Raw genomic sequence first — 12,178 nt, 5'->3', positions numbered from 1 at the left:
CTAAGAGTGCAGAGTCGTTCTAATTAAACTTTCGCTACTCGAGAGCGCCCAGGACTAACGAGTGACCGTAGGACAATGAAACTTCGTGGAAACAGTTATAAGAATAGGTGGAAAATAAACTACAAATAAAGCATAGAAACAAACACATTTTAATTTCCATATAAGAGGGTGACATTTGTCAATTGCGTGTCACGTTTACGTTCCAGGTCAGAAAAGTTGCTCAAAGTGACGACCATCTGCATCCACGACAGTCTGGACCGCACTAGAGACTTATCTACGGTTTCCCAAAATAACGGTGGACCACGGAATATTCAGCTGTTGTGACACAGATCGTGCGCGGCATGAAGATCGCACATTGCGTCCAGTGTTCCCAGCCATGACAACGGTAACTTCTTCATCAGTGTGTGACGCAATTGGCAGTCGCCCCTCCCAAAAGCATTTCCATAACTATCAGTTAATTCTCACTTTCGAATCACGTTCTTCGACGGCAGTGCGGAAAGAGAACCTCTCCGTATTTCTTTAATGCGTGGATACTCGAGAAGAGCAGCAACACTATTGCTGTTGTTTTCACAAAACAGCTTTACGAATAAAGTCGTTCTCGTGTTCTTCAAACCTACGTTGACCGTCGGCACTTTTAATGAACGCTGATGCCAGTGTTTCAACCTGACGCTGCCGTGCCAGTACCGACGCCTATCGGCAAGACATGACACTAACACTATTGACAACGGAAATCCTCCAGCGCGTAGTCTGAACATCATTCCTATGAAGCTGGGTACCCGTACGGTAAATAGTTTTCCGTCTACACTGGCTGAACTAGGGGAAGTTTACTTAAAACCACCTTGTATGATGTCAGCGGTTCGACACTTTGCGTCGTGGTCACATCTTCAAAGTGAAATATGACCCCTTATTTCTCCCGAAACGAAATGAAGGACCAAATCTTATCGTTCTGCACAAAAAGCTACAAGCCCTTTGCGTATTAAAAACTTACAAGCTGTGGAGAACGTCAATGAACTTGTAACCTCCCAACACTTTATTTCCGTAACCTCTCAATAAAAATGTGACACCCATATAACCTTTCAATAATTAACTGACTGTGAACCTAAACTGGTAAATCTGGACCTCAGCAATGCTGCGTCATGGCCCTGAAAAGTCATTTTGAATAAACTGAAAATTCTTACCTCAATTATTTCGCCGGATAACTGCTCCTGTAAGAAATTTTTCTGGCACAGCCCAGTGTAATGCTGGCCACTAGATTTTGTTATGTATGAAAAACAACTGATTTTATTTACGATAATTGGCATGACAATGGATGGGAGAAATTCGTAAAAACTTTAAATTCAGATGAATGACTGTCAAAAGTTATCTTCATAAGAGACATTATTATTGAAAAATTGTTTACATGTGACTTTGATATAACAATAGTACAAAATGAGTTGTTGCACATTACATATGCGCGCGGCAATAAGAACAGTAATATTTTGCTTTTACCTTATACTACAACGCTCAGGCACCGCTATCGTTCTCCACGACCGGCCTTGGTAATTCCATAAAGGATACAAGTGCTCTCTGTGAGCTATACAACTAGACAACTGCTCTCTAAGAGCGATCTGACCCAACCGCCCGACTGCGAGCTTCTACTGCTACTGCTGCCGACACTGCTCTCTGGTCTGCGATTCTATTGTAGCTTACATATCGCAGGCAGCGCGTGACCACTCCATCGAAGTTACATCTGCTCGAGTGCGCTAGCAATAAATTCCTTACTCATGGACCTCTTACAAACTATCTGTCCACTTATCTCCTGGTCGGAATTGCCCCACCAGACTTGTAGGATCCTGTTGATGTACATGCACTCTATTAGTCATTTCCTCGTAGAATACATCTATACAGGGTGTTCAGAAATTCCCGTTACAGACTTCTATGACTTGTAGAGGGGAGTGAGTATACAATATTTTGAATAGGAACCCATGTCTGGAAACGTACTCTTTCCGTTCTACGACGGTTCCGTTTCAGATGTGTAACGCGTCCACATCTGTTGGGGGAAAGATAAGGTCTCAGAGATGCTTGTCCTGATATGCAGTAGAGTAGACAGGGTAACATGTACTGCGTTAGACGAACACCTGATGTCACTTAACACCTGCCTTGCTGCAAGGTTTATTCAATGCCTATGCGTCTCCGATTCATAAACATGGTTCGGTTCTCGTTTTCGGAATACACAGACGTGCTCCTTGTGTATGGCGAAGCTCGAAGAAACGGAAGAGCTGCCGGCCGTATCACGAGCATTTTCCGCAACGTAGCACGCCATCACATAAGCTGTTTGCCCAAGTTACACCACAGCACGGGGGAACAGGTACCTTCACTGTGAGCAGGCGCTCTACGACAACGCCGCACTCCCGAATTAAAAGAAGATGTACCTCATCGACTTGACACTTGATGGAAACCCGTCAACGAGTACTCGAGCCATTGCGCGTGCAGTGCGTGTTACTCACAGTATCGTCTGGGACGTTCTGCGTGAGCAACAATAGTAACCGTATCACCTACAAAGGGTACACGCTACGCGTCCAACCGATTTTCCACAACGCATTGCCTACTGCATGTGGTTCCTGCACCGCTGCATCGGCACACCCGGTTTGCACGTCGAGTTTCGTTCGGAGATGAATGTAAGTTCACTAGAGACTGTGTTCAGAATTAGCAAAACAGTTATGTCTGGGCAGACGAAAACCCTCGTGCCACGTATGTTCAGGGATTTCAGCATCAGTTTGGTATTGACGTGTGGGTACGTATTCGGGACGGTCATGTGATTGGACCGTACCTCCTTCCATTCAAGCTAACTGGTCCTGCGTACTTGATCTTCCTACAAAAAGTATTGGACCCGTTCTTGGAACTGTGTCACTGAATGTCCGTCGGAAATGTGGTTTCAGCACGATGGTGCACCATCTCACTTCTCACGTGCGGTTCAGAGGAATCTCAACACACGATGTGATAATAATGTCGTGTGACGAGGGCCTCCCGTCGGGTAGACCGCTCGCCTGGTGTAAGTCTTTCGACTTGACGCCACTTCGGCGACTTGCGCGTCGATGGGGATGAAATGATGATGATAAGGACAACACCCAGTCCCTGGGTGGAGAAAATCTCCTACCCAGCCGGGAATCGAACCCGGGCCCTTAGGATTGACAGTCTGTCGCGCTGACCACGCAGCTACCGGGGACAGACACACGATGTGATGTAAGATGGATAGGCGGAGGTGGTACAACCGCGTGGCCGCCTCATTCGCCGGATTTAACTCCTATTGACTTCTTCTTGTGGGATTCGTATGCCAAGTTTAATTTACGAGACTGCTGTAAACACAGAGGAAGATTTGCTGGCACAATTGAAGAGACACCAGGTGGGATAGAATGTGTGTACCAGAACATGCTTCGTAGGTACAATGTCTGTAACAACGTTGGTGTTCGCCACATTTAGCCGCTGTTGTAATGCATCAGTATTGTTCCCCGTGGAGTGTGCTGGGTTCTGTTTTGCTTGGAATAATGTAAACAAGTAATGTTTAAGTCTTATTAGAAACAAATGTGCTTAAGTGATAAATGTATGTGTCGTTATGTTTCCTTTCGAATTCTTACTGCGTCATGCATAATATCAATTCCTCAGGCAGAAGTAGATGAGTTAAACATCTGAACTGCAACCATCGTAGAACAGAAACGTTAAGTTTATAGGCATAGGTTCCTGTTCAAAATATTATATACTCACTCCCCTCTACAAGTCCTAGAAGTCTGTAACGAGCTTTTCCAAACATCCAATATACAAACAAGAGCCGCCGAAAAAAAATTGACGGAGTTTAAGAAAATCTATAGGCCCATAATGGAAAATAAATCGAGGTGTGTCGTGGAACAAAAATTTCCAAATAGTAATTGACAGGGGAAGTGGGAGTACATTGCTAGCCTGTACTGATCTTCACATGTGAAAGCGTACTTCTACACTGTCGTAAATCGAAAAATCACGACCGAGTCCAGGCTCCCTGAAATCCACGTGCATAATATGTAACGTAGCTGGCAGCGGTGAATACAGGTTCGTATCAATTACCGCAAAACAAGTATGTGATTGCACAACACACGAACTGGCAAATATTAAGAGGAATTCACCAAATGCAACAGCACCAGCGGATTTTTCACAACCCTGATGCATTTCCAAAGACAAAGAGGAATGCTGTTAAGTGAACACAGTACGTACTACATGCTGAGGCCAGAAAAAAACGTAAAAGCAGACTTTTGTGTCTATCTAACAATAAAGCATCTCGTGATTAAGAGGGGAATTCTTATAAGGAAAATTTTGCTAATATGTTGCGAAAGACCATTATGTAAGAAACCTTCTTTCTTTATCATGAAGGATTGTTGGGCGAGGAGAGGGGCGAGAACATGTTTCACGTTCTCATCTTATGATTTGCACTTTATGAGGCAGTAAGTTTTAGCTCTCTTCACGTATATGAATGTCACAGATGGAGAGATGAATGTTTAGTTCCTGTACAAAAGGTATTGTCATTATTCAATTTTCTTAAAAAACCTTTATTTGTTGTAATGTACAGTTTTAATTAGAGAGCCAACAGAATTAAATACAGACCTAAGAAGGAAAGTCACTTGGGTCCGTTCTTTCATGTCCCTAATATGTGGGCGTCACCTGCGCTTTTTATAGTCGCTTGGGACTTCGCACTGGGCGAAAGATTCGCCATAAATGCAAGTTAAGTATACTTAATGCAGAAAAAAGTTATTGATACAAATACTTGTCAATGCTTTGATATGAAGTTCTACGATCACACCTGCTCAGATTTTACTAAAGCACACTAAAGGCTCGGATTTATTGGTCGAATATAGCAGTTTGGCTCCAGAGGATTTTGTTTACAGAACACCTGTTGCGCCCATGGCGCAATATTGCTCAGTTGTCTAGGTGACCCATATGAAGTTAAACAGGTCACACAGAGAGTACATAAAGAATAACAAGACAGTTAGACTCAGTATGTATAAAGATGGCAGTGAAATCAATTTCATGCACATTTTTTAAAATCTATTTTACGATAATGATGACACTGATGACTGACTGCCGTGACTGATTATTGAATTACTTTACAAACTACAGCAACCTGCCATATGTTGCTGTAATTGTTCAAGGAGCTTCATTTCGAGGTGATTTGTTATCAATTGTATCTTGAAATACTTCATTGTCTTCCTTTCTTTTTCTTAATTTTTACAAGTTACATGAAGCATTCAAGGTACTGCGTGGCATCTCCCATATGGACGTCTATTGCTACTGAAATTTACTGTGGACTTTAAAATAAGTCGTAGATTAAAAGAGAATAAATTTGTGATTGTGTGTCTTACTTATGTGATTTGGTTTCTTCAGTACTATGCAAGAAACGTATTCTGACGTTCACCTATTCGGAAACTGCACCAGTGCGCTACGTATTTGAGTTTTGTTACACGTGGCTTATGGAATATCTGCTACATTGAATGGCACTAGTAAAACACGTCTCACTAAACGGGACATTCACGGACGAAAGTTGTTAATAAACGTCTCTCTCTAAAATGAAAACTTCGTAACTTCAAAACCGAACAGAATCTGGCGATTTTGTTCAGACGAAAACGATGTTCAGCATAAAAAGGAGTGTTCAGGCGGTGAGGAACGGAGGGGGTGGGGGGGGGGGGGACAGCTAGGAGTGGCCTAGTGTTTTTTCAGAAAAAAAATTGTGGTACAGACTAGCTGAAAATAATTTGTTTCAAAATAATTAAAATGTTTTGCATTCTAGTGGACCCCTTACAGTCCCATATTGATTTTTTCAGGCTTGTACAAATCGGGAGTTGAGTAAAAATGAAGTTAAATTTTTTTATCCAGCTCAGGGGGAAAACTACAATTATCTCCTGCAGAGATTGCTAAGATAAAGTTCGATCGACAACAACTTTTGCAGAGATATGTAAACACTCTTATCACAAGATAATTAAGCATTGGTGACATCACAAGCAGACTGACGGAGGCGGACAAAGCTTCCTCTTTTTTTTTAAAAAAAAAAAAAAAGCTTCTGCTGGTATTTCCCACCGCTATTATTTACACACCACAGGTAGTTACTTCGCAAGAATACGCTTACATTTCCCAACAGATTTACCCAGGTTGCCGTTCTTCGAATCACGAGGAGTCACTGTGATGGTCGTGTGGTTTTTCTCACTCTCGTTTCGTGCCACTTCTTGTAGAGCATTAATTATCTATTCTGTATCTGTTTAATATATGTAAGGTTTCGTGTTACAAACATCTCCGATTTCCTTAAAGTTCTTAGAATACAGTGGTTTAGTTTCACAGACATGTTCTTTGTTACTCCAAAGATGTATCGTCGACAGTGTGGCTGTAACAATCGGCGCACTTGTCCAAATTCAACAGACTTCTGTTCGAACAACGTTATCTTTGTAGAAGTGAGATCATGCTGCTGATTAATTTATTATTTAATGTGTGACCGGTCTCATTCAAAGCCCATTGTCCAGCAGAGATTTTTGTTAATACCAAGAGTTACATACATAAATTACATCAAAAATCAGTGCATCTACCTCCACATGACTAAAAAATATTTATAAATAATGTCTTTTTGACACAGAGTTTTTGGTGTATATATGTAACACTTGCCGTTAACAAAAATCTGTGCTGGTAAATGACCTTTAAAACCAGTTGCGAGAAAAAAATTAAACAACAGCTTATGGTGTTGCCTGATGTCATTTCTACAGTGAATTACAGCGGTGGAACATAATGTGCGATAAAAAATCGATTGTCTTGACTCAAAGGGGCATTTCGATACTGGCGTCGAACAAGTTAACCACATTCGTAGCCGGCCGCGGTAGCTGAGCGGTTCTAGGCGCTTCAGTCCGGAACCACCCGGCTGCTACGGTCGCAGATTCGAATCCTGCCTCGGGCATGGATGTGTGTCATGTCCTTAGGTTAGTTAGGTTTAAGTAGTTCTAAGTTTAGGGGGCTGATGACCTCAGATGTTAAGTCCCATAGTGCTTAGAGCCATTTGAACCACATTCGTAGAAAAACTAATCTCGAGTAATACCGGCGTGCGATTTTAATCTACAGTACCGGAATAATTGTGTGTTCAGCATCTGTGAAACAACCAAGTACAGAGTCCATTCGACTGCACACAGGTATTGGAACGTCATTAGCAGGTCATTAGCGGTCGCCTGTGAAGCAGTACAGCATCTTTTTTCAGAACTGACGGTCTGCAAGACATATGTGTTGATAGGTTGCACATAAGAACTTAGGCTTACTTAGACCTGCATTCAGACTGCCATAGTCATAACTATAGCCTAAGCTTGGTGAAAGTCACCTCCTCCGACTTTTCAGCAAACTTAGGAAATCGTAGGAGCACCTTCAGTTTCACATCGCACCACGGTGCAGCTCGGTACTTCTCACACAAACTCTGTGCAGAGGTAAAGAAGTGGCAAGCGATATGTAAAAATGTTACAACAGACGGAGTACTGAACCCCATACCAACTGATCTGTAGTGTGGCACTTAACGACTGACACATGCCAACAATCCGAAAATAAAGGCTTTCTCACCGCGTCAACATTAAATTTGTCTCCACAGAAAAGCAGGCATAAACTGTTGGCAGCGACTACCAAATATCTCCAAACCTGATCTATTAAATTTCCTACGTATAACCGCTTAAACCCTCTTTCTTCTCCTAAAATTTCGTCAATATACCTTTCGGTGATCCCCAGAGTTAGCCGATAGTACGTCGGCTCACTCTGAAGATGACCCAAAGATATATAGTGGAAATATTAGGAGAAGAAATAGTGTTTATATTATGGGGTTGCACGCCCAGAATGTAACTGATCAGCAACTGCTTTGCGAAAACATGAAGAAGCACGTCTCCAAACCTGTCTGAAACATTCAGAAACTATATCTAGACTAATATACTTTGAAGTACTAGAACAGTTTAAGAGTAGGTGAAGAAAAACACGGAATAATCGCATTACAAAAGGTATTGCAACGAACACCCCAATGGCATTGTGACCACAGGGAGGAGTAGACAATAGTACATCTGTATGTTACCTGTATTGTAGAGAGGAATGAGCTCAAGATTGAAGGCAGTGCAGCGGAATATGCCCAACTCTAGGCGAAGATCCAGAATTTTTCACATTTTTTTATTTTGTATATACGTGCCAATAGCAGGGGTGTTTCAGGACCTCATCGGCAAACTTTGGGGAAAGATAAGCCAGACAAAGAACCTTTAATTTTATTGAAAAAGAATTTCTTTTTAACTGGCCGTATATCTGCTATGCTCGGGGGACTTTGTAAATGAAGAAAACAATAACTATAGTTCACAAATTATATTTTATTATGACATGATCGAGTTAATTAAGACCAGATGTTCAGACAGTCTGCACTGAGTCTCATTACATAGTTGATGTATTTGTAGAAATGTCCGACTGTCAAGCAAGGTAGGATTGAGAGTCATACCTAGCAATCAGCTCAACTATGGTGACTGATGGGACAACGTTCACTGCATTCTTCACACGGCCACAAAGTAAAAGAATGTCATTTAAACTTGCGAACGCAATGCTTATGTAACATGTCCTGCATGGGTCATCAAAGGTGACAGTAAGCTATGTCGTCGCATCGACACTCAAATTTGCTAGAGCTGCGACAAGCTGGAACCTGAGAAGGCTGCGCGCAATTGATGGTACTACACTGCTGGCCACCGTAAATGCAACACCCTGAAGGAAGCATCCGAATCAAGTGAAATTTACACCATGGGTTTGCAGCGATGAGATATGCAACTGATTAGAATTTCAGCGCAGACGCACATAACGCGCGCCTGTGGCGCCATCTCATAGAGCCATTTAAGGTTTGGCGATTTCGACGAGTGTACGTTCGGCACGTGTGTTTACCTTGTGGTTGTTTCACAAGACGATCAGTTATGCCTCGTAGACAACAGCGAACATCTTTTGATCAAGTATCCGAGTTCGACAGAGGAAGGATAGTGGCTTACCGAGATTGTGGATTATCATACATAGAAATCGCTAGTCGTGTTGGACGAAACCAAACAACTGTAATGCGGATATGTGACCGTTGGATGCAGGAGGGTACGACGGACCGACGTGGTCGATCGCATTCACCTCGGTGCACCACTGCACGTGCTGATAGGCAAATTGTGCGCATGGCAGTGACGGATCGCTCAGTGACATCCCGAACCATAGCATAGCACATTGCGTCTGTAACGCATCATCCAGTGTCTGCGCGTACCATTCGACGCCGTTTACAGCAGAGTGGTATGTCCGCAAGACGTCCATTGCTTCGTCTACCATTGACGCAGAACCACAGACGTCTCCGTCGCCAATGGTGTGATGACAGACGGATGTGGACGGCAGAATGGAATGACGTTGTCTTTACTGACGAGGCACGCTTCTGTCTGCAGCACCACGATGGTCGGATTCGAGTGTGGAGACACCGTGGAGAGAGGATGCTGGACAGCTGCATTATGCATCGCCACACTGGTCTTGCACCGGGTATTATGGTATGGGGCGGTATTGGATATTACTCTCGCACGCCTCTAGTACGCATTGCCGGTACTTTAAATAGCCGGCGCTACATATCCGAGGTGCTGGAGCCAGTTGTTCTTCCTTACCTTCAGGGCTCGGCTACAGCCATATTTCAACAGGATAATGCGCGACCACACGTGGCACGCATTGTCCAAAGGTTCTTCGTCAATAACCAGATTGAATTGCTTCCCTGGCCGGTTCGCTCTCCGGATCTTTCGCCGATAGAAAACATGTGGTCCATGGTTGCTCAATGAGTGACCCAGATTACATCCCCAGCTGCCACACCAGATGATCTTTGGCAACGTGTGGAAGCTGCTTGGTCTGCTGTACCCCAGGAACACATCCAACGTCTCTTTGACTCAATGCCGAGACGTGTGGCAGCGGTGATCTCCAACAATGGCGGCTACTCTGGCTACTGATTCTGGCAGAAACCACACGTTACAGACGTCTGTAAACGTAATCATTTGATACTTGGTCAACATGTTATCTACAAAATAAATTTTGTTGTGCTACCTCTTGTCTTTCTTGGTGTTGCATTTACGGTGGCCAGCAGTGTATGTGCGGAAATTCGGCAAATGTGTTATGCAGAAACTGATGATCCAATTAATGGTGTTGCCCACTGTCCAAGTCCAATGTTTAATGAGAACCAAAGGTTGTGAGGTCTTATAGCAACTGTGTGTGGGTTTTCACAGTCCTTGATGTGAGCAGTTCGACTACTAAAATAACCAGGATGTGTGTAGCAGGCCTTAGTAATAGCTCACGTATGTTTGGAATTCGGAAGCATTAGCATTGGTCAAAGAAACTACAACATATTTTGTACTAAAACATTCGTGACTTGTTCCTAAATAAGCTATATCGTCAAACTAGACGGTTGGTGCAACTCACTTCTGAACGTAACTTTTTAAATTCACCAGGTCTTATAATTGATGTTTTTTTCGGAGATTTTTACAATTGTCGTTTGTCGATTCCACTGGGAAATATTTTTACTACAACCAAGTCTGTTCGCCCTCTGACCAATAAAAAAGGCCCCATTCACATTTTATCATTTGTTTCATCAGAGACTATTTGAAGCCAGGGACATCAGTTTCTCTGGGTAAAAATGACGCAGTTGGCTAACTGATCCAACCTAGCTCTCAACTATAATTAAATAAATACTACTAAATAATAATAATACAAAAAGCTTTTTTACTGGAATGTGCGCGAATTATCTGCCGATACATCATGCAATTCTAGACGCTTGGGAAGAGTCCGACTGGCGATAAAATACGAAATTTGGGATAATGAATTCGTTTGCTGTCTTTGCTGTTATAATAATACTGATGATAATAATAATAACCAATCAATTCCTGCGACTGAGTAGCGAAAAGTATGAGATATTACAAAACCACAGTACCAACTGGATACGAGGTGCAAACCTGTCGGTCCTAAAGCCTGAACCTTCTGAAGATACACATATAGGTTGCACTCCAAAGGGTCACGCTACCTGCGCCCATAGCAAGTTCCACAGCAAACATACTGGACTTCCAAGTAGACCGTGCCTAGTAAAGTACTGTGATGTACAAACCAGCCTTCTGTTTGATGAGACGTTTAGCATTTTATCCAAGTAGAGTTGAGCAAACAAAGATTACGTCTAACACTTCACACGAAAGTTGGGTTTGTGGAAAGTTACAATAAATAAAACCAATCAAGAAGTAAAGAACTAATGAGGAAGTTAGTTTCGACCAGCAGTTATCGCATTACAGGATCCCGTTTACAACTGATTACCTATCTCCTACAACCCCCACTTTTTTAGTTATTTCTGTTCCGTCAGGCCACTGAATTTGTTGACACGCGATGATATGGTACATCGAGTCTGGTAAAGTTTAAGAAGTGCTCTGAAATGAACGGTATCTATCAGGTGTACATGAACGGCGTCTTCCGCTGTACATGTTCAAAATGTAGCTTCCAACCAGTTAACTACATAAGATGGGCCGTATTGTTGAACAGGTCGTACACTGCAATAAGAGACGAAAGCAGTACAGAATGGCGCGAAAGCGACAGTGAACAACAGAATTTTGTTCCGGCAGTCACCTCCACTTCCGTGAAAGATCGTGTGTGAAGCAGATGTACTTGAATCTGAGTTTCACTCCTCGCTTTCACTCACGCATTGACCGACCTGTCACTGCATACTAAACGAATACCGCACCTCATGTGCTGTTGTTCATCGACGCAAAATTAACAGGGCAATGAGCGAAAGCGTAGTCTGTAACACAAAAGCTCAGATGTGTGATATAGAGTCTACGACTTAAAAAACATCATCTAAGAAAAAGCCACAAGAAAACACGTCACAAACGATACCCAGTAATATGGCACTCGGTTATTTATACTTTACATACCTTTAGTTTATGTTTTCCAGTATTCACAATGCACCGTTGTGGAGTAAATTATATCTGCAGTTTAATGTACCCTGAATGTGGCTGTATATTGTTAGATACAAGTTCCAAGAAGTTAGAAAAAAAATATGGACGCGAGATGTTCCACGCTATGTCTGAGAGCATGTACTGACGTTGTTATGTGCTGATTTTATATTAGATTCGGTAGAAACTGGCGCGACTTCAAATTATTCAGACAA

This window comes from Schistocerca nitens, chromosome 6, assembly GCF_023898315.1.
Source record: "Schistocerca nitens isolate TAMUIC-IGC-003100 chromosome 6, iqSchNite1.1, whole genome shotgun sequence".
Taxonomy (NCBI): domain Eukaryota; kingdom Metazoa; phylum Arthropoda; class Insecta; order Orthoptera; family Acrididae; genus Schistocerca; species Schistocerca nitens.
Note: the sequence above shows the minus strand (reverse complement) of the source record.